The following is a 27472-nucleotide window of genomic DNA, read 5'->3' on the forward strand; positions in this document are numbered from 1 at the left end:
CATCTTCAGCAGGACACAAGATCTTACTCTTTCTTTTGTAAAAACTTTGATCGCGAACGATCCTGCCAGAAGCTCCAGACAGTTTATGTGCAGCCGAAGCTCCTCTTCGCTCCACTTGCCTCCGGTCTGTAGATGCCCACATCTGGCTCCCCAGCCCTCCGGCTGGCGTCTGATTCTATGATCAGATCTGGCTTGTCCCCGAATATGGCGCGCCCATTCCAAGCATCCATATTCTTTAACCACCACTCTAGTTCTGTAATGGAATCTTGATCTAGAGGTACTTGCTGATGGTATTTCAGCCCTAGCTGCAGATGCTTTATTTTTAATCTCTGCAGCGCTCGGTAGTGTAAGGGGCCCAGAAATATGGCCTGGATAGAGGCTGCTAGAAGCCCTACTATCCTCGCTAATGTTCTGAGAGATACTTGTTGTTTCTCTAAACATACTCTGATCTCTCTCTTGATGTCTTTCATCTTCCGAGCTGGAAGTTCCAGTGTCGCCTTCCTGGTGTCCCGTACGAACCCCAGGAAGTCCAGCCTCTGCGCTGGTGTGGTATCCGACTTCTCTGTATTCACAAGGAAACCTAGAGAGGTCAGAAGGTCTTGCACCCATCTCGTTTGGTACACTAGTACCTCTCGATCCTCTGCCATAAGTAAGAGGTCGTCCAGATAAATAATCAGCCTGACGCCCTTCTCCCTGATTGCTGCTGCTACTGGCTTCATCAGCTTCGTGAATGCCCAGGGTGCGGAAGCAAGCCCGAATGGCATTGTTTTGAATTGCCAAAATTGACTCTGCCAGCGAAAAGCTAGGAACGGTCTGAACTCCTCGAGAACAGGAACCGTAAGGTAGGCGTCTTTCAGATCTAGCTGAGTCAGCCAGTCTCCTTCTCTTAAGGAGTCTCTGAGTTGATGGACGCCCTCCATCTTGAAGTGTCGATATATAATCCAGCTGTTTAGTTCCTTGAGGTTTATCACCGGTCGAACTTTCTCTTTCCTGTGCACCAGGAACATATTGCTCACAAACTTTGGGGCTGTCTCGCATTTTTCTATCGCCTGCTTGATGACTAGCTGCGCTATTTCGTTGTCCAGATGCACTTGTTCTGCTTGTGCTAATTTCTGCCCTTGCGGCTTGCGCTGCTGTACCGGAGCCTCTATAAAATCTATCTGTAGGCCCTTGACGGTTTGCAACACCCAGGAATCACTTGAAAGCTTGCGCCTATTCTCTAAAAATGTGCGCGTCTTCCCCCCTACTGGCGCATAGTGAATCGCTCTCACCTGGTGTGAATCCTTGACCTCGTCCTGATCTCTGGACCGGCGGCCTCTCTGGAACCTCCCTCTGGATGGGAAGGAGTCTTGACTTTTGTTCTCCCAGTATTGCGCTCTGGGGTTCTGGGGTCTTCTCCCTCCTTGACTGCGACCAGCTGCATGACCCCTAGAGCGGCTGTCCCTCCAAAAACCTACTAGGGAATATTTTTCGGATTGATGCTTGAGCCTTTTCTAGGGAAGCGAAAGTGCTGGCAAACCGGCCCATCTCATTTTCAAAGGTCTCTCCGAACAGTAGGCCTTGGGCTCCTTCTCCCGCTTCATACGATGATAAATCGCTAAGCTTCGAATCTATTTTGAGTAATAGGCCTTTACGTCTTTCCGACGCGATGGCACAGTTTGCGTTTCCGAGAAGACAGACAGCTCTCTGAGCCCACACTGCGAGGGCTTCTGGGTCAACTTCTTCCCCTGTGTCCTTTGCCCTTTCAGCGAGGTCCATAATCTTGGCGAGAGGTCCTGCCAAATCTAATACCTTTTCCTGACAGCTCTTCCAGGATCTATCGATGCCCTTGCGGGGGTCCTTGCTCGTTTTTGACACAAAAGTCAGTATTTTCGGGTCAAGTTCGGGGGCTTCCGCTACCTTCCCTGGCAGTTGTGGGCGCGGGCACTCTGCTCGTAGACGCTGCCTCACCTCTTTGTCTAGTGGTTTGCGTAGCCTTGCCGCCATATACTGAGTTACTCGGGGGGGATGGTTGCCACTCGGTGGACCTTGGATTGTGGATGGTGTCTGGGTCGAACATATCATCCTGTGCTTCTAGGAGGTGCTTTTCCTTCTTTGCTCTCTTACCCCCACTGGGCTTAGCCCAGTCCTCCTCCTCGGCCTCCTCTTCCCCGAATGAGGCCTGATCCTCAGTTAGCTCATCTTCCGAGCTAGGGTCCTCTCCGATGTTGTCATCCCCTGGAGCGGGGGTCGTGAGGTTCGGCACTGCCTGCCTTTGTAGATAAGCTTCTTTAAGCTTCGGGAAAGCGTCAGGCACCTCTGAGGCCATATCTGTCGCCTCTTCCAAAGAGCCCCGGGGTCGTCAGAGGTTTTCCTCTTGAGGGCCAGCTTACTCCCCTTATGTCCCTCCTTCGAGGGTTCTGTGGGCGTGCGCTTATCGACTTTGGTGCTGGTATTCGGCTGTGAAAGCATAGCTTCCAATGTCTCCAGCCTCTCCTGCAGGGGTCTCACCCCCTCTGCCACTGCATCAGTAAGAGAGCTACCCAGCACTTGCTTAAAGCTGGCAGCGAGGTCATGGGATGGCTCCTCCTCACTCCATTCAAATTCAGACATCTTCTCTGTGCTGTGTGCCTAAAATACCTTGATCAGGTGTCTCAAGCACGCCCACTGCTCTCTTATGATGTTATTTTTAATTATTATTATTTTCTTCTTTTTTATATATCCAGTGGCTGCACCTTCGTCTGTACTTTGCCTTCCGGCTCCTGTGAGGGACCTCGCACTCACTGCGTCAATCTACTGCTCCTCGGCAGTGTTAGGGTCTACAGACCTGTGTTCTCCTTGAGTTCGAGGGGCTGCTGAACTGCAGGGACAGTGCTTTAGCTAAGCACGACGCACGCGACCATATGATCGCTGTAATCTTCTTAACGTTCGTTTTAAGATCACAATGTTTACTGCTAGACTCCTACGACCGCTTGTCAGCCGTGTGTAGAGGAGTCGCCAGCACTTTCTGTGACGGTAATACGCGACTCTTCGCGTTTAACTCCACCCACCCGCGGGTGGGGGCTATGCTGTGGGAGCGCAAAGCTCTGCGCTTTGCGCGGTAGCTCCGCCCACCCGCGGGTGGGGGCTATGAGCTTGATGCTGTGGGCTCGGCAGGCTGCGGACCTCACGGGCGCCGGCTCCTCCTCCCCAAGGGAGGGGGCCGCTGGCCGTGAGCGCAGCTGCGACTAGAGCTCTGCTGCTCGCGAGGCTGACTGAACCCCAAAGGTGTCGGGCATACGACATGGGGCCGTCGGCCTCGCGGCCGAAATTTTGTCTAATACTCGACTCTTTCCAAGAAAAAACTTTCTCCGAGATCCCGCGACTATCCCTCGCGGCTTGCGAATACTAAAATATCTAAAATCAATGCGCGAACGCGTGCCTGTGATAAATACTAATAGGACAACATTACAGAAGTTTAAGTAATCTCTCTCACGTCCACACTAAAGTGCTTTCACTCTCAGCGCATTATTTCACTCTTTAAGCTAAAAACTCTCCCTCTCACTCAGTCACTTTGCCCGGACATACGGAGAGGAAAGGAATAGTACTTATCTGCTTGAAGAGCAGTAAAAGAAGAGGAGGAGTCCAAGCACAGGAAGTGGGTTGTGACTGGTAGAAGGAGCATGGACTACAGAGACTCATGGGGGTTGTAGTTTTAAAAAAGAGAAAAGTTTTTTCTAACACTTTTCACAGTTGTTATATGTGTTTTGTTGAACTGCTGAAGAGTAGAATAAATGAAGATGAAGCATAATGCTCGCCTCGAGTCTTGTCATAGAAATACCGTCCATCATACCATAACTCAGATATAGCTTATATTTAAAGATATCTCTGCCACCAGGAGGGTGGACTCATAATTATAGGGGTTTGGTACATAGTGGCATGTCTTTAATCCAGCCGCTGTGCTGCATAGACTAGGCTGTCACTGCAGCTGTGAAATGGGCACCTGTTACCCCTGAACCTGCTCTCTGCCACTGGCAGAGTTAGTGCTGCATGTCCAGATACTTATGAAGCAGGACACATGTACAAAGTATGCTTTTGGCATGGAACCTATGAAACTATGAAAGGGGAATCTCATCAGCAGATTTCCTTTTCAGAGATAGAATTACCTGCATCATTTTTTCATGACTAAAAAAAACAGGGCTTCTACACCCATGCCAGATGGCATTTATTCACACAGCCACCCCCCCCCCCCCACTCCCCAGCCAAAACCACCCTTCTAAGGGTCAGGCTCACCCACAAGGTGAGAAAGTAACAGGTTGCCTTCAGCACTAGCATGTTTATTAAATTAATTAATTTTTATTTTATTCATTTATAAGGCGCACAACAGCCCTTGTGCATCGATGCGCTGTTATGGTGTTCAAGTACATGCTTTACATAGTTACATGCGAAAGAAAACCCGGTAGTGTGGAAAGGGGCTAGCATGTACATAGCTTTAGATGAACAACATGTTTTAAGGGCTTTTCAGAACACATAATGGGAGGGTTCCGCTCTGAGAGTGGATGACAGGGAGTGCCATTGTCTGGCTGCAATGAAAGGGAAGCTGGCCCTGTTAGGGAGAATTCTCATAAATGTGCTAATTCCCTTCACCTTAGAGACCCCCTGCTGGATTTTGAGGACTTGATTTATTTACCTGGAGAGAGTGTGACCCTTTTTTCCCACTCTCTCGTGTATTTTGGTGTGTGTTTTACTCTTGTGTTCTTTGATTGTGGAGTTTTAGACAACTCCATAGGCATCATATTTTCATGTGTGTCACACAGCACCCTAAGTGCAGTGACACAGGGAAGCCTTTTAGGCTGTCCCAAGGTTTAAATACCTTCTCTAGGATAAACTACTGTTTCCCAGAGAAATTAAAGTTAAATTGACTTTACTAGTCTTTTAAAATTCCTAGACCCAGCACACAGTATCTCACAATAGAGTGCTGAGGGGTTACTTAGTATCCCCTATGTCTAGAAACTCGTCTAGCAGTCAAATGCTACCCTTTCCTATCTAAATGGCTGGTGGCAGTGGTTTTACAACGAACTACCATGATTTTTCCCGACCGCGAACAACGGTAGCGTTAAATCGCGGGAGCCATGTTTTTCAAGATGGCGCCTGAGCCCCCTCTGTAAAAACAGGTCATGGTATTCTTTTTTTGATGTTTCTTTTTGGAAAGGTCCTTCTAGATTTTGTCTCTGCACGCCAAACTAGGTTTGGTACCTTTGTTCCTACGCCTTTGGCGGGCTTCAGGACTGAAGACCGCCTCTGGCGCCTGTGTGTCTGGGGTGGGCAGGAAGTGAGGGAGGTGCCGGAAACCCCCTGTGCTTAGTCTCCTAGGAGACCCAAATGCACTCTGGCGTGATTGGCTGGCTAACTGTCCAGCAAGGACAGCCACCCTGCTGGGTGAGTGGCAGCTAGGCTGGAATGAATGGGAGAAAACTGTTTAAAAGGTGAGTCTCTTGGCTTGGAAGACAGAGTACGGATGCTGCAACTACTGGACCGTTGGTTTGCCCACTGGAGCCCTGCTGCAGGTCTGAATTGCCAAGTTCATCTCGACAGAGAAGCCCTTTAAGGATGACTTCTCTCTGTGAGTTGGTGGGACCAATCAACTCGTAAGCCACCTGGACACCATTCTCGGAGCTGGTTGTATTTTCCTCAGAGTGCTGCAGGAAACCGAATAACCAGGGAGAAGGACACCAGTTTGTGTGCTTGACTACAGCTACCGGAATCAAAGATTTGCCAGTTTGCTAGCTTTGTGACCAGTCGCAGTGCAGTGCAGGAGTTCCCCAATGTCCTCCCTCTTGTCCCCATGACTGAGGCTCAGGAACAAGGAGATCTGCAGGAAATGCCAGGAACAGAAGTCTTCAGCTGCATCTTTTTCTTCAACATAAGGTACTGTGAAACCCGACCGAGAGAACTTACCTCTCACTGCGAAAGTGCGTGAAACTGGCAACTTGCAGATCTAGTCAGCTTGTAACCCGACATATAAATCTTTCTTCTATGAACTACTTCTGAGAACCGTGGCAAAGACTTTTCCATTTAACTATCAAAACCATTTTTACTTATACAAGACTCTAGCCTATTGACTTTGGCCTACCTATTGCATTGGATCAACTCCTCTGGTGAACTCAAACTACTTGCACTGTTTAAGAGTAACTCTACTATTCTTTCTATTAACTTCTGCCTTTTTGCTCCTACTTCAAATGCTCTTAATGCCATTTTGCTCCACCTTCAAAGTAGTTTAAATGCCTCAGAAATGGATAGTGTGAAGTACTGTAGTATATATTTGTGTGATATTGATTGCCTCCTTTTAGCAAATGTTTTCTAACTGACTGTGTAATAAATGAATAAGTGTTTTACCAAGAAACCTTGCGTATAAGAGTCTATTTGAATACTTGTGATTGTAGACCTCTGTGTAACATCATTACAGCTCATTTTCCCTCTTGAGATAAGCCTGGCTGCTCAGCTCGCTACCAAAAACTGTGTGGTACAGACTTATACCAAAGGTTGGTTTTGCTTAGTCATAGTTGTGTGTAATGGTCCTAGAGGGTACTTCATGCAAACTGTGTCTAACAGGCCCCACCTGCTTTGGCACATTTGACTTTGGGCAGTACAAGATGATCGGAGTAGGGTGTTCTGGTAGGTCTGGATGAGCCTGCCCTAGTTACCTTATTGGAGAGGTAGGGGTGAGCTGTGTTGGCAATACACTTGTGAGTGATGGCTAGTATTTTGAATAGGACACATTCTCTGATGGGAAGCCAGTGGGCTTCCCACCTGTCTGCAGTTATATGATCTAATTTGGGAATGTTGAGGTCGGCTCTAAGTGCATTGTTTTGGATAATGTGTAGTTTCGATACATTTTCTGATGAAGTGCCAGCGAAGAGGACATTGCAGTACTCCAGTCTTGACCCTATGATGGCTCTGGCAATGGTGAGGCAGTTCTCAGTGGACAGGAAGGGTTTGGCTGTGTTGAGTAATTTGGTTGACTAGGCTGCAGAAGATGCAATGGTGCTGGCTTTCCGGGACATCGAGAGGGTGGCGTCTAGGCGGACACCTCGGGTTTTGAATGACGACGAGACAAGAATATGTACGTTGTCTATAGTAAATGCAGTGTATTGGATGTTGAGTTTTTTTTAGAGCATCCTGTGGCCCTACCAAAAGGATTTCCGTTTTGTCTCCATTGAGGCAAAGCCAGTTGGCTGCCATCCAGGCCTGAATGGTGGAGTATGCTACGTTAAGGGCCTTGGTGTCATCATCGTAGTTGCCGGTGAGGGGATTGAGGACTTTTGTGTCATCAGCATAGTTGGTGTAGGCTATGCCGGTGGTGTCCAGGATGTTAAACAGTGGTCGTATAAACATGTTGTAGAGTGTGGGAGAGATGCTTGGGCCCTGTGGGACTCCACAATGGATGGTAGCATGGGCAGCGCAAGCCTGTTCTGAAAAAACACTCATTGATCTTCCTTCTAGGAAAGAAGCGATCCATGCTCTGGCTTTGGGTGACAAGTGGGCCGAAGTGGTGAGGTGGTGACAGAGCGTTTTGTGGTCCACTAAGTCAAACGAAGCTGATAGGTCAAAGAGGAGGAGCAGGGCCGGCTTGCCTTTGTGCCTGATCTCATCAAGCTGGTGTTTTAAATCAAGCAGTGCTGATTCTGTGCCATGGCCAGGCCGAAAGCCAGGTTGCTGTAGTCCTAGGATGTGGTCAGTCTCCAGGAAGTGTTGGACCTCTAGACATGCTGCCTTGTCTAGAATTGTTAGTAGGAAGGGGACAGTTGTGTTGTCTGTAATTGTTGCGTGCCGTGGGGTCAAGTGATGTTTTTTTAGGAGTGGTCTTACCCATGCTTCCTTAAGTCGACAGAGGACGAGTCATGGGGCAAATTATGCATTTTTGAAGGTAGTAAAGAAGGGAGCAAGGGTGGCTGCACAGTCCTTGATAGTGGTGGCTGGGCAGGCATCTCCTTTGCATTTTGAAGGTTTAAGATTTTTCAGTAGACTGAGAACTTCGAGTTCAGAGACGTCTCTCAAGGTGAAAGGGGGGAAATCCTGAGGCGAAGTGTTCAGGGTAGTAGTTGTGACTATGTGATTTGGTCTACTCAGGTTGTTCTGATTGGTCTGGATTTTGCTGTGCTGTAGGTCTTTTTTTATTGAGCATGGCTGATTGGATATTGGTACACCAGGCTTTGTCTTTGATAAGGGATTGTGTGGTGGGGACTGGGGCGTCTAGTTCTCTGAAGATAGAGGGGATTTCCCTGGCGTCTGATTTTCTGCTAGCAATCCTAGTGTTGAAGGAAGCGGCTTTGGCTAGGGTGATTGCCTTTTTGTACTTGGCGGATAACTTGGTGAATTCTAGTTTTAAGGATTCAGCAGGGTTTTTTTGCCAAGCGGTAAGGGTGATACGTTTGCTGTTTCGAAGTTCAAATAGCTCTGGGGTGTTCCATGAGTTAGATTGCCTGATGGGTTTTGCTATTTGTGCCGTTACTGGGGCTATGGAATCGACTGCTCGCATTAGTGTGGATTCATATATGTCAGAGAGGATGTTAGGGTCCTTGGGGAAGGATGGTCTGAATTCAGGGACCTCTAGGAATGGTAGAAGGTTGTATTTGGTCAGTTTGTGGGTGCTATGTGCTAGTGCAGGAGGTAGAGGGATTGTTACTTGTTTCTGTTTCTGTGGCGGGGGATGGAGAAGAGGATATCGTGATGGTCAGTCGATGGGCAGGGAGAGCTGGGGATTATGGATGGTGAGCAGTTGAGGTCGGCAATCCAATCCAGAGTGCGACCTTTAATATGCATGGGGATGGTGATACATTGGCCCTGGCAAGTGTATCGGCTTGTGGGTCCGCTGGATCATTAAGGCTTAGGTTCAGATCCCCTTACAGAATGAGTTTCAAGGAGATATTTAGGCTGTCCGCTAGGAGGTGGAGGAGGTTATCATGGAAGCTGGCCCCGGGACCTGGTGGGCAGTAGACAACGTGGAGTGTGATGGTGCAGGTGGGGGTGGTGGTAAGCTTGAGGCATAGGATGTTGCTGTTGGTTTCCAGAGAGGACTAGATATGCCTGAAGGGCAGGGACTCTTTGGCCACGAGGGCTACTCCTCCCCCCCTGGCATTCGGGTGGTCCTGCCGTTAGATGGTGTAGCCTGAGGAGGGCTAGGGAGATGGTGGGTCCAGAGGCTTCATGGAGCCATGTTTCTGATATGGCTAAGGCATCCAAGTTGTGGGATGTCAGCAGGTTATTGATATTGAGGGTGTGAGCTGGTAGGGAGCACATGTTAACAAGGGCACAATTCAGATGGGCCACAGCTTTTTGAGTTGGTTTGGGAGTGGTTACGCCAGGGCTGCTTACGGTATCGCCAAGAGTCATAGCATAGATGTCGACAGTGTTGGGTGGAGTGGGATTAGCCATTTCAACATTAGTATACAGAGCAATTACATTGACATCTGTATGCATTTCAGCATTAGTATGCAGAACATTGACATCTGTATGCATTTCAGCATTAGTATGTAAAACATTGACATTAGTGAGCAGAGCATTAGCATGTTTATGCAGAGCATGAATGGAAGACTTCTTTGGTAGGAAAACATTAGTGTTGGGTTTCTTAACATTTGGAGTAGATGTGGCCGATTTTTTTGATATGTCCAGTGCAAGGGTGAGGGGTGAGAACTTGTGGGTCCGTTAAAGTCTTGTTAGAGTCTGAGGGGTTCAGCAGGCAGACAGAGGCGCTGGTGAATGAAAAGTGGGGGGTACCCACATCGTTAGAAACCTTTGAGATGTGTTCTTTACTTAGCCTGGGCATGAAGACGACTCTCCTGTGGCTGGTGCCGCAGGCATGGTTGAGGTAGAGCACTGGCTTGGCAGCGGCGTGAGGTGTGGTTACCTTGCTGGACCTTTGGTGGCAATTGGAAGATGGGGCACCTTGGCTGGGTGCATGTCTCATGAGTCACTCTGTGGTCCAGAGTATGCACAGCTTGTATTTGGATATGCAGAGGAATTGTATGATGGGCGGGGGCTCGAGAGAGGGAGATTCCTGAGAGCCACTGTGGACTTCGTGAAAGCACATGTTGTGGACTGGTTGGATGGCTTGCAGGTGGGAATGAGGTGTTTGGTGGCTGCAGTTGAGGTGTGCAGGTTGGTGGGGTCGAGGGCAGTATGGGCTTAGAGCGGAACCCTAGAAAGCGGTTTTTGGCTGAGGTGCACCTGGGGAGGGAGGGGTGGAATGCAGTGCGGGTTCGGGCCTGCAGTGCCTTGTGTCGACGTGTGAGGGACAACGCATGGAGATTGGAGGGTTTTGAGCAGGGTATGGCCACTCAGTGTCTGGGCAGGGTGCTGCATGGGGTGTTAGCTGCGTCATAGGTGCCTGGTTTAGAATGCTGTGAGTGCTTGCCAGAGGGGGAGAGCATGGCACGGCTGGGTGGTTCCGGTATTGGATTCAGGAGGAGCCGCGGTGGGGCATATTGGGGCATCTTGACGGTATAACAGATCACATTGGCATGGTGGTGAGTAGGAGCGGGGCGTGTCAGGGCAGCAGGTAGGAACATAGTTGGGCATGGTAGGATCAGGTTTTCCCTGCAGTATAGCGTGGAGTAACATGTAGGGCATGGGGTTCTAGAGCCATAGCTATGTACGTGTGCATGAGGCTTACCTTCATGTATAAGGGGCATGAATGTAAAACTGAGGCGGTCCAGCGGATAGCTGCACAGAGCTCCAGGTTCGGCTATGTAGTAGCTTGGGGTTTCGGTTGCTTCCTGCTTCTTGCGGCCAATCAGCACTCAGGTCTGTGTGCAGGCTGTAGGCTGGCATAGCTTTGCCACTTTACAGGTGGAGGCTTTGCTTCGGGCAAGTCGGTTCCTTTGTTTCCAGCGTGTCGATGTAATTCCAATGTGGATTCCATGCGCAGAGGAAGCTGCAGAGAGCTCTAGGTGTTATTGAACGTGGATGTCACTGCAAATGATTCCTGACCGGACATCTGCCCTTCGATTCTCAGAAGGAGACCAACTCGTATCTCAACCAGGGGAGTCTGTCAACACGGAAAATATTATTTGTGAAGGGACACTTCTCTGCAAACATTAGTGTATACCATTATCAGCATTCTAAGCTCACACCAGAGTGCGGCATACTGGATCTACCCACAGTAAAGGGCTTGTTAAAGATGATGGGGGTCATTACAAGCTGGGTGGTAAGGGGGTTAACAGCGCCCGTAATGGTGCCGGCGCTGTTAACCCCTTACCGCCCTATTACAAGTCTGCTCACGGGACCCGCAAAGGACGCCTGGTAAAACCAGGTGCCTTTAGCGGGTCCCGCTAGCAGACCAGGGAGCTAACAAAGGGCCTGTTATTAATGGGGGCTCGAATGGGAATGGGGATGGGTTCCCTGGATGGGGAAATGGGGTCCTGCAAGGTTGGAATGGCCCGGTATTTCCCCATTCAGGGAACCCGGACCCGGTATGCGGTATGGGGGTAGCCATGGCGCTAATAGCTCCATGGCTACCTCCAACCTCATAATGACCCCCGATGTGTCGTAACACGTATAGGCTGTAAACACTGAAATGGCAAACGGACTGTTCTTGAACTTCAAGACTTTTAATAAAACTATGTTTTGCTAAGCACATGTCACTAGTACTAAAATTGTTGCAGAGAGCGCCATGTTCCGCCTTAGGTCCTGGCCTTCTGCACTGGCCGGCTGTGCCATCCAGCTACATAGTAGCTTGGGGTTTAGTTGTTTCCTGCTTCTTGCGGTCAATCAGGATGCAGGTGCTGTGTGCAACCTGTAGGCTGGGATAGCTTTGCAACCAGGTCGGCCATCGTTACGGGTGGAGGTTTTGCTTCAGGCGAGCCAGTTACTTTGTGTCCAGTGCATCGATGTAATTAACTTGTGGATTCCATGTGCAGCAGAGCTGTAGAGAGCTCCAGGTTCAGCCTTAAGTCCTGGCCTTCAGTACTGGCTGGACACAACTATTTTACCTCTCTCTAGAGATTTGCCCCAATGCACAAGCTCTGTATTTTCCTCACCCATGGCCCAGTTTGTCTATGACCCCATCAGCCTCCTGTAATGGTATGTGATGGGCTGATCAGTGACTTCTAGGCTCAGCTGCACTGAATCAATTCCAATTCCCATTTTAAAGGTGTGCCTGTTTGGCTTTTGAGGTCTCTGGCACGCTACATCTGAGGAAAGCTCAGGATCTAGGCCTGCAAGCTCTTCTTCCCGTGCTGCTCTCCGAGCTTGTGCTCTAAGTCTCACCTATGTCTGGTTCAGGGAGGTCATTACCCAACAGCCACCCTACTAGAATTGAGTGTTTGACTGCAGCACAGTACAGGGAGGTGTCACTCCTCCAACTAAGTTTAACCATTGCCAGGGAACAGCAAGTCAGACCATCAAACCTTCTTACCAGTAGTTTTGGTCCTGGGATATGCTGCCCTTCCTTAACCCATTGTCGCCTGACAGATGTGATACTCATAGGAGAATCACACAAAGCAGGACATTTTTCCCATTTTATGAATACCTAGCCCAGTTTCAAAGGTGTGCCTATCTGGCTTTCATTTCCCTGCCTGTAATCTGGGAGCTCTAGAACTGGCACACTCCTTAATCCAGCTTTCCAGCAATGGAAAGTGGTTTGGCGGCCAGAGGTCTGGTGATTTTTCTGTGGTGTCTGCATAGCCACAGATATGGCAGAGAGTCCCATGTCGGTTACGACATTTTGGGGGCACCCCACCTGAGAGAAGATATCCTTTCCTCTCACAATATCACCCAACCACAGGTGGTGGAATTAAGGGGGTCCAGTGTGTGCCACTCTTGTCCTGTCAGTGCCTATGTGAGACTGGACAGGGCGTTGATTACTCATTTTTTAAATGCACATGGGGATTGTAAAAATGATCTGACAAGTTGTCAGTTATCCCAGTAACACTGAAGTGACCACAAGTGTGTCAGAAGCCAGTGTCGTAGGAAACTCCTGGAACCTAGGTGAACAGCCAACTTGTGGATGGGACCTGCCCCAGAATTTTGTGGGACCGTGCCTTCAAACTTGTCAGGGCTTTCACCTTGGGCCAGTTCTGGGTTTTCTAATAGGCCAGGGCTTTCACTCTGTCCCTTTTCCCATTTTGGAGTGGTTCAGGACCTCTGCCCTGCAGATCTGAAATGTCCCTGTCTGCCATCTGAGGTTTCTCCTCAACACCTGTGGGCAACAATGAGACCAATGAATCCTGTGCTGACTCCATGGAAACCTCAGTGGCCGCAGAGTCCTCTATCACAAAAGTAGGAGCCTCGAGGGACTTCAGGCTTGCACTGGGAGCTACCGTCTCTAGCACTCTCCATCTGAGGAAACCTCAGGGTCTAGGCCCGCAAGTTCTTCCTCCTGTGCTGCTCTTGTGGTCTAAGCACTGCTGTGACTAAGTCTGGGTCAGAGAAGTAATCACCCAACAGACACCCTACTGTACTGCAACACTGGGCAGGTTGGTGTCACTCCTCCAACTAAGCTTTATCATTGCAAGGGAACAGTATGTCAGACCATCAAACCCACTTACCAGAAGTTTTGATCCTGGTATATATTGCCCTTCACTAACCCATTGATGCCTGACAGTTGTGATACTCAAAGAGGAATCACACAAAGTGGGAGATTTTTCCCAATTTATGGATACACATCCAGAAATATCCAACTATTGGCAGGAACCGAGGCCCCTAAAACACCTGGTACCGTTACCACTCAGAATGACGGAACGTTTGTCCACTACCTGACCTAGTAGGACTTCTTCTAGGAAGATGCCCATGTTGACTATTGCCTCCTCTTCCAGCTGTCCACTAGTTACCATTGTCTGCTTCAAATACCCCTTGCAAGCTGGATCTCCTGTACCTCCCCACACAGAAAAGTACCTTTGGGTGTTGATGGTGTGGGCGCCTAAGTGTTAGAGGGCCCCTCACTCTTCTTTTATGTGTGGACTGACCAACTATGGAACTGAGATTTTCCTTTATGTTTTGGTGTCTTTTCTCTGAAGAATGGTCAGAACTTCTGTCATTTCCCTCCTTGTTTGTTAGCACTCCTCTTGTCATCTGAAGTAGCTTGAGCTTTTGTTTGGACGCAAGTACTCACATACCTGTCAGCAGCATTTGCAAGCTTCCGGGCGTCTATGATATTTTTGTCTTATCCATCTCACATTTTGCAAGGATACTCTCACATGCAATCAAATTAAATATACCCTTAAATGTGTCAACATTGTTACCCGTAAGCCATCCGTTCAGACATTTTATAGGGTAAAGTGGCCTTTATTTTATGATATGAATTATTAAGTTAATCTCAGCTGTCCATAGATGGATCATAAGGGTCGCACACCACAACTCTTCTTCAACATCCTACATGCGGAAGGCAAGCTCCAATCCTGCAAACCACCCATTCATATCCTTTCCCATCTCCTAATTCCTTGGATGTGGCACCTATGCTTCCTTTGGGTGCCACCACTAGAGGTACTCCCTTCCCCACTGGAAATCTTCAAAGTTTCCCTTTGGTTCTCAATTTCCATTTTGCATATTAGCACCCTATCACACTGCTTCTGCTCCTCTAGAGCAATGGTAGCCCTGTGCTTTTGTCTCTCCTGAGCAGTAGTGTTCCTCTGCTGCTGTATCTCTGAGTTCCACTTCTTATCCTCAAGGGAGAGTTCCCTATTAGTTAGTTGTCCACCAGGGTGGGGCCCCCTGTACCTAACATAACAGTTTCAAATTTCTGAAGCGTGCATCCTGCCTGAGGGCTGGGAATGTTGGGACCTCTGAGGCACAATGTGTACTGTGGGAGGAACTGTGGTGTTATCAACGTCACTATCCCCATACACTTCCACCCTCCAAGTCCCCCAGAGAAATGGGTCATTGACCTGGAGGCCCAGCACTGTTGCAGTCTTCCTGGGAATCTTCCAGCACCTTGCTTTCTCAAAAGCGTGAAGGCTCTTGAACAGTTCAGCCTTCTTAATCGCACTGCCATGAGGGGGGTCCCTCTCCTGACATAGTTTGCGCAAGATGCTTGCTTTCAAGGGCTGAGAAACACTCATGTGACATTCCATAGGGCAATTAAAAAATGCCTTGTCAGTGAAACTAACGTTAAATGCACATGTAGTTAAAGCGTCCACGCCACCCTCGCAATTCTTCAAACCAAGAGCCACCACAATCAAAAAGATGAAACAGGCCCAGTTAAGAGACATACCTCCTTAGCCTTTGTGGTAGCACAGGCTGGGCAAAGGCTATATTACTCAAGAAGAGAGTGAATGTGATTAAGTAGCGACCCAAACAGCAAAGTATAGGAGTCCAAATTTAAGGAATTGACAATCAAGTTTCTATCAAACTATATACTTGAATCAAACACACCATATACAATAATAACTAGATCAAAAACACTACACAAAACCCGACCCTCAGGACTGGTTTTTGTTCTCGGCCTTCCAAACACAGGGCAATTTGCCACACAACTGCATGGGTCCTTCAATGCGATGAGGTCCCTTTACCATTGTAGCTGGCAGACAGATATGTCTTGTCCCAACAGCAGTTCACTCTCACTGGTCCCTGGGGATGGTTACAGGACAGAGCTTCCCTCTGCCTTGAACTCTCAGTCTTCAACTCACCCGCGGAGGACTTTGGAACGATCAACTCTCCTTAACAGAGGTCCAATACATTCTTTCACAGGTTTTTGTGGTGGAGCAAATCAAAGAAGGAGTGGGAGATCCCTTTTTTTGAAGGTAAATGCCCACAGCTAGTTTGCTTTGGGGGTCCAATCCATCTTCTTGAACCAAGTGGACTTTGCCTTCTGATATCACACCCAAAGTGCTTTGTGCTACAGGAAGTGAAGGGGATGGAACCGAGATCTGGAAGCAGAGGGAAACAAGATGGGGAACCTTCCTCCAGCTGTAAAGAGCTCCCTCTGTTTACACTAACCCTGCCTCTACCCTTCTCAATACAATCAAAGGCCTTTGGAAATGCAGCACAGTAGTGTGAGACTTCTCATTTTCTGAATGGGTGTGCCCTTTAATTCCTGTTCCCAGTACAGCATCATTTGGAGTGGCTGTCTCTCTGAGGAGGGCATGCTTTCCCTCACAAAGGACCAAAGATAGGCAACCCACCATGTTACTTTCCTACCAGCAGAGGTAATGTCCAGCCAGCCTTGGGAGAATACACCTAATTCTTTCACAGCTGAGCTGGGCTCAAAGGGCTGTCACATGTGTGATACAAGAAAGGAAAAAGAGGAAGAGGTCTGGCCATTGTACACAATATCCACCAAAATATCACACCAGAACCATCACTAAATATAATAAAACGGTGAATCAATACTCCTCCACCTAGCAATGGACCAGCAAACACAACTTTCATTGAAACTCATCTACAGACCACCCACATACAACCCATCTTTCGCAGACACATTTGTAGATGCCATAACCATAACCATAAACTATGACCAGCTGATCATATGTGGCAATATCAATATATGTTTTGAAGAAGAAAATATCAACTGAGCTAAATCACTAACATCTCAACTAGCAACGATCCAACTACAGAAAATGTTGAAGGGAGCAACCTACTTAGCAGGGCACAACCTACATGAAATTTTCTGCAAAAGACACATGGTCACAACTGCACCCCAATACACATTCTCTGAAGTGACCACCTTATAATACCCTACATAATCCATGCACCAAAACTATTACAATCTGACTTTCTAAAAATCCATACAACTCGGAAAAGAAACTGGAAATCCCTAAACACCATGGACCTCAACACCAAACTAGAATACACAAAAACACTGAGCGCCATCCTAGAGACACTTGACTTAGAAGAACTGAGACACTGCAAAAATGGATCACAGAAACACTAGATGCTATCACACTGAACAAGCCTGACGAAAACTAACAGGAAACTGGAGCAAGCATGGAAGAAACTTCAATACCAGATACAGATACAGATACTGATAAGACTATATAAAATGGAAACCATCAAAGTAAAAAACTACACCACCACGAATACATCACAAAAGCAAGCCACACCAGAAAGAGATGTTCAGCATCATCAACTAGCATAGAAATCTGACAGCCTGCGACAACAAACCCACTCCCTCCCAGAAACTGAGTGACGACTTTGTAAACCACTTCCCAAACAAAATCCTAAACATCCAGCAAGTCATCAAGCGTATGTCCAAGAACACAAACAACAATTTCACCAACCACCTAACTCCGGAACTAACAACAAGACAAAACTCTCGAAAGAAAAGTTTACCAACCTACTGAATCAGAGTAACAAACCAACTTCCCCAGCAGACCCTTGCCCATCCAGCATCTACAAGATTATCCTCACTCAACAGATGCCTGCAGAATAATGCCGGAACCTCATGAACCATTCTCTGGCAAAAGGAGTTGTACCGCAAAGCTTCAAAACAGCATACATTAAACCACTCCTCAAAAATAGCTCGAGAAACACAGAAGACCTAACCAACTGCATACCTATCTTAAACATCCCTTAACCGAGACTCCTGGAAATAGGAAAGGCACATAGAACCACTGTAAAAGCAAATTGACTGGACTGGCCCAAAAAAAGGAGAGCATAATATCGATAAACTGCAAAATAAGGAATTCAGCCTAATCGAAACAATGCAACTTACAAGAATGCACAGACGTCTCTCACCATTAAGCCTAGCAAAAACCTTCAGCTTCCTACACACTCACTGCTCAACCACCAAATACAACACACACATACTAAAGCACAAACCGGAAATCAGACAGAAAACTTCACACCCTCGCTATAATCTCCCTCAGTGAGCCACACTAAATCTCCAGCACTTCACCACAGACGCACAGAACAATTCCATTTAGACCATTGGCGACTGGAGACTTTTTTAACTGAAGTGGCATAAATATTTTATCCCAGATATGCCATTGCGACAAAGCATAGCGAGGGAGCCCACACCACTGAAGGAGGTTTCGGGGGGTGGGGGAATTCTCCGCAAATGTATTGAAATTGGTAAATTTTAGAGTACACTTTTTGGAAAAAGTGGGTAAAAAGCCTAACAGTTTGCAAATGGGTTTTGTAGGGTAACTCATGAAAAAAATCCAATAGATGCCAGTCACCAAAAGTGCAGAGGAGCGTTTCTCCAAAGCTTTATTATGATGCCTGTTCCCACAATATGGGCCAGTATTAAACATATTCAGACTGGCTGTGCCCATACATTCCCATGCTGACTGCAACATTATACCCTATTATTCCCATAAAAGAACATACTCATATTTGCATAATGCCAGTAATGATACTATAAAAAAACATGTGCCTGTTTGTTCTGCCGATATATGGCAGTATCCCCACATAAGAACATACTCCAGTTGGCTTTACCATTAAAAATGCATGCCGAAGTATGAAAACATGTCCAAACAGGCAGTACTACAATGCCAGTCGAGCTACATAATAACACTTATCATGCTTTCTTTATCAAAGATGCCCAATGCAATATGCCATACTGCAATAAGAAATGGCTAGACTAAGTGCATACAAGTGATGGTCTTGCTTCATAATAATACTTATCATGCTTGCTTTACCAATGATGCCCAATACAAAATGCCATACGACAATAAGAAATGACTAGACTGGCTGCATTGGAAAGCCAGTCTAGTAACATAATAACACTTATGCTTGTTTTACCAAAGATGCCTAATACAAAATGCCATGCCTCAGTAAGAATAATACCACTGATTCTGATTGCTTTATCAAAGATGCCCAATACAAAATGTCATACCACAATATCGCAATAATGATGAATGTGATTATGTGGGATTGCGAGGCGCTAAGGGGGCACTGTGGTAAGGCTTGTTTATTTTACTGGCCATCTATCATAGATGGCCAGTAAAAAAATGAGACGCCTGTCCCCTGGGAACCGAGCTTCTCACACATGCACAAAATCATTGTGGTTATGTGTGTATTCCAGATACTGGGGGACTCGTAGGCAGGAAAGGTATTTTTTACTGGACATTTATCATAGATGTCTAGTAAAAAAATATCATCCCTGTCCACACACACACACACACACACACACACACACACACACACACAATCTAAGTGATTATGTGTGTATGCAAGGCACTGGAGGTTGAGGGGGGAAGGTATGGTATTTTTTACTAGACATCTATGGCCTCACAGCACCAAACACACACACACAATCAAAGTGATTATGTATGTATGCAAGTCGCTGAGGGGCTAGGGGGGCACATATGGCATTTGTTACTAGACAACTATCATAGAAGTCCACTAAAATAAATACCATGCCTGTCCTTGGGCCTCACAGTGCCAAACACACACACACAAACAAAGTGATTATGTGTGTATGCAAGGCGCTGTGGCGGACAGGGGGGCAGGTATGGTATTTTTTTACTAGACATCTATCATTGATGTCCAGTAAAAAAATACCATGCCTGCCCCTGGGCTTCACAGCGCCAAACCCACACACACACCCACACACACACACACACACACACACACACAATCAAAGCGATTGTGTGTGTATGCAAGGTGCTGGGGGATTATGTGTTTTATGCAAGGCACTGGGGGGCAAGGGAGCAGGTATGGTATTTCTTACTAGACATCCATCATAGATGTCCAGTAAAAAAATACCATCCCTGTCCCCTGGGCCCCATAGCACCTTAGACGCAGAGCTGATTTTGGCCAGTGGGGACGAGGGGTTGGGCAACAAAGGCATTTTTAAAATGCCTTTGTTGTACAAACCTCTGACCCCCACTCGCCAAAATCATCTCAGACCAGCATAAACACACACACAAACTTACACAACATACACACAGCAAGCACTCTGTTTCATTCACACGAGCATCCATCATGCACGCACTCACAACACAAGCATACACACATCCATATGATTATGTTCAATTCAAACAGGGTTTGCCGATATCAACGTCTTATGCCCTGCTACCAATTCCCTTCCAATTTCAGGTAAGTTCTGTGTGGGGTATGTGAGAAAAACAGAGGACCAATGCACCACCTCCGATACATGCATAGAAGGGTTATCTCTCACAAACAAAACTGCTCCACAAGTTTAATCCAGTATTGCACTAATTCTTTTAATCATAATTCTCAACTCACGCAGGAGAGTCCATACAATAACACGTGTTTCGGCATGTCTCGTGCCTTTTTTCAAATCTGGTCAATTATTTCTTCAAGACATACATGTACATTTCTTTTTTCAAATAATTTGCTGCATAATTTAAGGGTTTACTCCCACCTTTGAGTACAATACGGGATTAAATTTGTGGTGCAGTTGTGTTTGTGAGAGTTAACCCTTCTATACACGCATCCATAGACATATTTAAATACTAAATAAACAAACATACATTGAGCTTGCGCGGCTGGGGAAATGTAACTCCCTCAAGCTGAAAAAAAAAACGAAGGGAGTGCTCGTATTTTACTGGGCTTGCTCCACCATAATAGGTCAGAGGGGGCCAAGACCTGGGTGGTCCACGGCCCCTCGCCCATTATGGACGAGCTGCCCGTGTTTAGACCCACACACCAAAACAACAAATAGCCTTTTACATCTACAAGCAAATCAAATGCACAGTGACTTTTTTCCGGACTAAATCTACCAACAGCAAAGCAAAAATCTCTTGCGCCATTCCTCTTGATTGCAGTAACTAATGATCCCCAACCCTCCTTCCTTTTCTGATCCCCTGAGCGCCTGGAGACCAAGAAAGAGGCAGCTGTGCATGGTATAAATCTCAACAACACAACATACCAAATTGCTATGGCTTGTAATAATTATGAAAAATACCATAACTCACAAATATGGCATATATTTAAAGATTTCACTGCTACCAGAAGGGGGGATCATAATTAAAGGTTCTTGGTACAGAGGTGCATGTCTTTAATGCGCCCACTGCACTGCAGAGACAACCACATAAGACTCAGCTGCAAAAAGTAGGCTCCAGAATTGGTCGCTTTCATAGAGACTAAAGTTTGCGTATTCTTTGATGTAGTACTGACTCAGATTACAACAAGATGTTAAAACGTCTCTTACCATTTCAATATTTGAGCCACACAGTCGGCAAACATGTTCTTTAAATGAAATACCCTGCCAGGCTCCCCGAACTCCAGAGCCTGGCAAAATATCCAGATGCATTGATAGAACAAAGCTGTATCAAAGCCGGAAAGCGCCACTTAATCAAGTACTGCCTCGGCCCATGAGAGAAACCCCACTCAGGAGTAAACTGTGCATATTTGCGCCTTCCTTCTAACTGTGCAATGGTCAATGATCTGTCATAATTCCAGCTCCCAGAATAATTTTTTCCCAGTAAAATAGGGACTTCTTTATCACAGGAGCAGTTTAAAGCTATGGCTTCACAATGAGCAAGAACCATGCTCTCCAAATCTCTAAACCAGACACTACAAGAGTATCGTTCTGCATGTAACACACTTGCATGTAATAGGGAGGCATGCCTTCCCCCACAAACTTTATGGCAGCCCACAATCTACAAGCGTCAACAACCTAGCAAGACATAAGAGAATGAAGGCCCAATTCCAGTCTTACTACCTCAACTGGTGTTGAGCCCAGTAGGCCCAGCAATTATCTCAGGATTTTTCCCTCCAATTTAGGCAACCAACTGATTGCCCTTCTAGAGAAAATCTCCAAAGCATAAAGAATCCTGGTGATAATTTCAGTTTTATAGGCAATCTGTTTTGCCTCCAACGAACGTCCACCCCACTTGTCAATCATATTCTTTAAGACCAACCACCTGGACCAAATCTTGTGCTTTATTGAATCATAGAGGTGGATGATGGAAGATGTAGCTTTTACCTCAATCCCCAAATACCTGTAAGAATGAGTTTGATCCACATTTTTTGTCCCCAGTGTCCAATTGAATTTATTACCCCCTTTGGTCTTTTACCAAACACCATTATTTTTGTTTTTTACATTTTTATCCTTAGGCCATTCTCCTCTGCATAAATTAAAAGTGCATTCAGGGAGCGTTGTAGGCCTATTGGTGTTGTGTCCAGGATAGCGATGTCATCAGCATATGTAAGAGTGTTTGCCGCTTCTCCTTCGTATTAGGGAGGATAATTGTCAATAGCCAACAATGTCCTATCCAGATTAGACATGTAGAAATTGTACAGTAATGGCGCCAAGGAGCAACCTTGCTTCAAGCCCACATTTGTCTCAATGAGCAGCAACAGAACATCATCCCGAGACAATCGAAGTTGCACTGTTGTTTTATTGTGGAGTTGTCTGATAAAATAAAGTAGTGAAGAGTCGATGCCCGACCCCTTCAGCTTAACCCATAGTTTAGATCGAACAACTGAATCGAATGTTGAACTGAAATCTACAAAACAGACATGTAGAGGAGTTTCTGGATACTTACAAGCATTTGAAACAAGGTTCATAAGAACCCACAGGGCATGCTTTGTTCCAAAGCCCTTTCTAAAACCAAAATGATGTTTGGCAAGGAGGTGTTTCTCATCAGACAGTTGGGTTAGCATATCAAGCAAAATCCCTGCAAAGATTTTTGAGCAGGAATCCAGTATAGACAGCAGCCTATAACAGCTGGGATCTGTCCTGAGACCCTGTTTATAGACCATGATCAGGATAGCTTCTCACCATCAACTCGGAACAATTCCAGTTTTACAGATGCGAGTGAAGAAGATTTTCTGTATCTCAGCTCAAAGCATAGGATCTTGCTTTAACACAATGTTGGCGAGCCTGTCAGGGCCCGTAGTCTTCCTCCTTACATCACTGCCCTGTGAATGACCGGGCAAGAGCCTGGGTCTGGAAAAAACCATTTATCTCCACAAACATGCCTCATTATTTGCAGACGCTACCCATAAGATATATAACGTGAATAACCCCCAACCTCACACCCCTTTTGATGTGGCAGATGCATGCCCCACGACTGTGTGCCACCCTGTTTCATCTACAACGCTAATCCCATTTGAGCTTATACATTGTCTCCTGTGTTAACGTGTAAGGTAGCTGTCCCTATGAGATATAACAGAACGATCAACAACTAATCCATCTAAATTGATTGCAATGAATGCGATATTTTGATCCACATGTTAGTGTTCTATGATACGGGTTACATGTCTTTCAGCACCAGATGCTCTCGCAAATGTGTTAGATTCTAGGTGATGCATATGTTATGATGTAAAATGTATGGCCCACATGTTCAATTGTTTTTTAGTACTGTGTATACTCGCAAATGTATTGAGATGTTAGAAGATTCACGTGTACAGTGTAAAAGGTGCGGCCATGAGACTAATGTAGATAAAATCAATTCTGTAGCACAGGTGACCATGGTATATGTGAAGACAGAGCACACGATATAGTCAGAACCTGCTTTCTACTTGTTGTAAATGAAGTGACAGTAAACATGATCGAACCCCATTCCAAAAGTTCACTAATAATTCCACTAATCGAACTGGGCCAAACTTCAAGAGCCAAAGGGCCCTCCCTCCCCTCCCCAGCAGGACCGCGCACGAAGAGCGCACAGCCCCCACCTTTTTTCCTCCTTATGATAGGGCTGCGGCCAAAGGCCCATGTCTACTGAATGCCTTAATGCAACAAATGTATCCACTCCTACTTCCACTAGGCCCGCACAGAATGCTCACGCCTTTGCCCCCTCACACAAGATGACCCCCTTACCTTTCCCCCTCTCAGGGACACAAGACAAATGTATGTATACATAACATGCGAAATATATGGTCCTCCCCCAACTGTCATGATGTCAATGGTTATTATTTATGAGTGTCTTTTATTGCATACTTTGAAGTGGTGTTTAGATTAGAGAGGTAGTATCAATCACCTTATCCGGAGCCTTACCTCACCTTCACCTTCACCTCACACTGACCAGCCCGGCGGATGCACGTGATGTCCGCCTTCCCGCCAAGCAACTATCCAATCATCTGGAGGCGGCGCCTACACAGCTATGTTGGATTTGTGACTCTACCAATGAAAATGTAACTTCTGGAACTTATAGAATGTCGTCATTTATGATGCTGTAACCCTTTTTAAAGTACTGTCAGAATGATATCGAGCAGAATGCTCTCTGAGTTTTCAGAGTTCTCTGTTTGCCCTATTTTGGTTTTAGATAAACATTACTTTTACTTTCACCCACACTTGGGCTTGATCTGATTCCCTCCTGGGGTGTGTCCATTATTGACTCTCATTGGGGACTGCTCACTTGCACACTGCCTCACTTTTCGACACTCTGCATTGGTCAGATGCTTTTTGTCTGCAATTGCGGCATCATAGTGGACCCATGGTTTATGGCCCTTCAATTTTACTGTCCAATTCCGCTTATCATGAGCTCTGAGCATTGTTACCATAGATTTTAGGTCACAGTCATACTTCATGAGAAGCAAATCCCAATTTTTTTACCACAACTCTTTAATTCCTCATTTAGGGTGTTTATGTTCATCTGGGATAAGCAAGGTGATTGCCCTCTAGATTTACAGTATGGTTGGATTTCAACTATATTCCTGGGAATACCATCAGAAATCTGCACAGTCATTTTAAGAGTAGCATGGTCACTCATCGCCCTGCTTTGGAATGTAAAGCAGGACCCAATTCACTGATGACTCCATTTACAAATATAAAATCAATCAAGGAAAAGGAGATGCCATTTGACCAGGTTCAATCAGTCCCCGCCTCCCCCATAGGGAGCGGTGTCAGATCAAACTCAGCCAAAATGGCAGTCCAATCCTTATCACATCCCATATCAATTTTGCCCTTTCCCCCCTCAATTCAGGGAGACCCACCCAGCAAACATTTTCTATTGAAATCCCCTGCCAATAGGATACCACCCCCTCTGTTTTGTCCCACCCATGAATGCAGTGTATCAAGGACAGCTTCGATAAGTTTGCATGTAAATTTCAGCCCCACAGGATTATATGGACCCAACACAAGGGTGTCAATTTGAGTTGACGGAAAGCCCACCAATACTGCTGCTAATACATTTTCGTGTGCCCTAGTTTTCTGGTATTGTCTGAGTGTATGCACATTTTCACCCCTATGCAGAGTCCCCCTTTAAGGCAACCCTTAATTACACATTGAGACAACCGAAAAATAGTAGAAAAACCATCCATATGTTAACCACGTTTCCTGCAGGACACAAAGATCAGACATTTGTAATTCATTACAACCTGCAGGATTTACCAAAAAGGAACGATGACCCGTGTATTCCAAGATAGCATAGTAAAAGCCACCATCTGATCCACGTCAGGTCATTCGTCCTCAGCGCGTGCTTTCAAACATCTGCCCTGAATTCTGACATTATTTACATAATTTTCAATCTCCGACATTGAGTAAGGATTGACGGTTGTGTTTGCAGCATAATACAACACCTATTTTTGAACATTCCCACCTCTACTTCTGACACTCTCATCCTTCCAAGTATCAGCAGATTTATACATAAAAACTTCCAAGCCCAATTCACTAAATTACTTCACATTTGAACAGACCCTTTCCCTTACCATGGATGAAACAAAAGTTACCAGGCCCGAATTTTTCACACTATTGTATTTTGGAAGCTCTATACGTTCAATGTCTTCAGTCATGATTGAGGCCATGTCCGGAATTATGTGAAGCACATTCAAACCACAACCTATTGAAACAAGGGCTGGAAGCAGAAGGTGCAGATTCCACAATTTAGACATTTTTAGACGGGAGCCTTTTGTGATTCCCAGTTTGTAGTGTAGGGAATTGTTTGGCTGTTGGGAGTATACCATTCATTAGCTGCCCCAAGGTCTGGCCAACACTGCCCAGTTTGTTTTCTGGCACTTTTGTGCCTGGATTGAGGCCAGTGTGGCAGATTGCATTTTCCTCCATAGTTTGGTTTTCTTTGAGGGAACCAGCTACTCTCTCACAGGATACAGTTTTCTCAATCATATTTTGAACAGTGTGGCCAGAAATTTTGCCCGCACACTGTATGGCAAATTGGAAACGTTTCTATTACTCAGTAGTGGTGTGTGGATCCAATTATCAAGAGCACCTCGTAGTGTGGCTTCTCTTATGGAACCTTGTTTACAACACATTTTACATTTCCGCAGGCCTGGCGGCAATAGTCCTAGGTGAACGCTGTGTAGCACCTTTGCTCTTTGTATTTAGATTTGGGGTTGAGCCTTTAGCCCCCAGCGGGTTTGATGTCTTGTTGTCGTGTTTATTTTGCACTTGCCTGCCAGATTCATTAGGTGCATTCGTTAGGGCTTGCTCCATGGAAATGATCTCAAGTGCCTGCACCCAAGAGTTAGCCATAACGCTGACAATTTTGCAGTGGTCCGACTGCCTGACCAAATCCACAACATCAGCGTCCTGGGGAAGGTTTGTTACTGTCTTCCTTTCAGTTGCTGCCTTGCTCCTCTTGGGGTGGTTTATAACTTCAGGTCTATGGCCACTGCCGTCCTCGCAATTAACGATGCGCAGGCATTGTGTATTTGAGGCAATCGCGATATCAGCCACACGGCTCAGCATTCGATTTGTTTCTCACTGAGCCTCTGCCAAGTTGGTACGTAGACGAAGCAGAGCATCGAGTTTGTCAGCCAAAAAACTCAGGATCAGTGAGCAAATTTCAGTACTAGCTGATCAATTCCGTTGATGAGTTATCGCCAGGGAGCGAGTCAACTGGTTATCGTCATACACAGAGATATCATTGTCACAATCCTCAGTATATGAGAGGCCCTCCATTGTGGTGGGCAATTTCTCTAAGTCGGGACTCGCAGACAGATCCTCTTCGGACTCCGTATCAAGCTGATCACACTCAACTAGTAAAGAATTTTGCTTTAAGCCCTTGCATAAATTTAGCAGTGACCCATTGTTGTCAATCAAGCATAGGCTGTCGGAGTCCACTGCCATTGGTGCAGAGTTTTAAGTATTGTCAGGGTTTAAAAGTGGCAAAAATAACAAATGGGCCTTTTTAACGCTAACGGATCCCAGTGCAGGCTCATCAGCAGGCAGTATGATCTGAACCTTATTTTGAACAACAGGGGGGCTGGGCTTTATTTTTGAAAAAGGCAGAGATATCCTGCTGTGAAGAAACCTTATTTTTCTTTGGGTCATTGTTGCCCCTTTTTAACAAGGAGGCAAAGATATACAATTTTTTTCCATAGCGGTGCTCCGAACTCGTTTACTCGCACTTGCCCCTCCACTGCGTAGGCCCTGTCTGGTGGCCTTACTTTTTGACAATTTTTTAGTGGCCATATTTAGGAACTAAGTGGGGCCAGGATGGCAACAGAATTAGTCAGGGGAAAGTATCAGCAGTGCAAAAGTAGCTTAGGTAACAGTATGGCACAGTAGCAGAAGGACTCTTGTTGCGCACCAGAGTGGTTCCATAGGGGTCATTAGACCAGAGCCACCCCGTGAGTACGAACCAGGGGTTGGGGGCAAACAAACCAAGAAAAAACTAATTATGTGGGCAGCAGGGGAATTCAAATAACAGGTGGCAGTGTGGAGGAGGCGTCGGGATTAAGGCACTTGCCAACCCAGCCCCAC

General features: G+C 46.3%; 1 protein-coding gene across 1 annotated transcript in view; it reads right to left on the reverse strand.

Annotated features, from left to right (window-relative positions):
* RGS11 (regulator of G protein signaling 11) overlaps positions 1–27472 on the reverse strand; it is a 4320935-nt gene that overhangs the window by 3002432 nt on the left and 1291031 nt on the right. The window lies entirely within an intron of this gene.

This window comes from Ambystoma mexicanum, chromosome 2q (assembly GCF_040938575.1).
Source record: "Ambystoma mexicanum isolate Mex_15411 chromosome 2q, UKY_AmexF1_1, whole genome shotgun sequence".
In the NCBI taxonomy this organism is placed as follows: Eukaryota; Metazoa; Chordata; class Amphibia; order Caudata; family Ambystomatidae; genus Ambystoma; species Ambystoma mexicanum.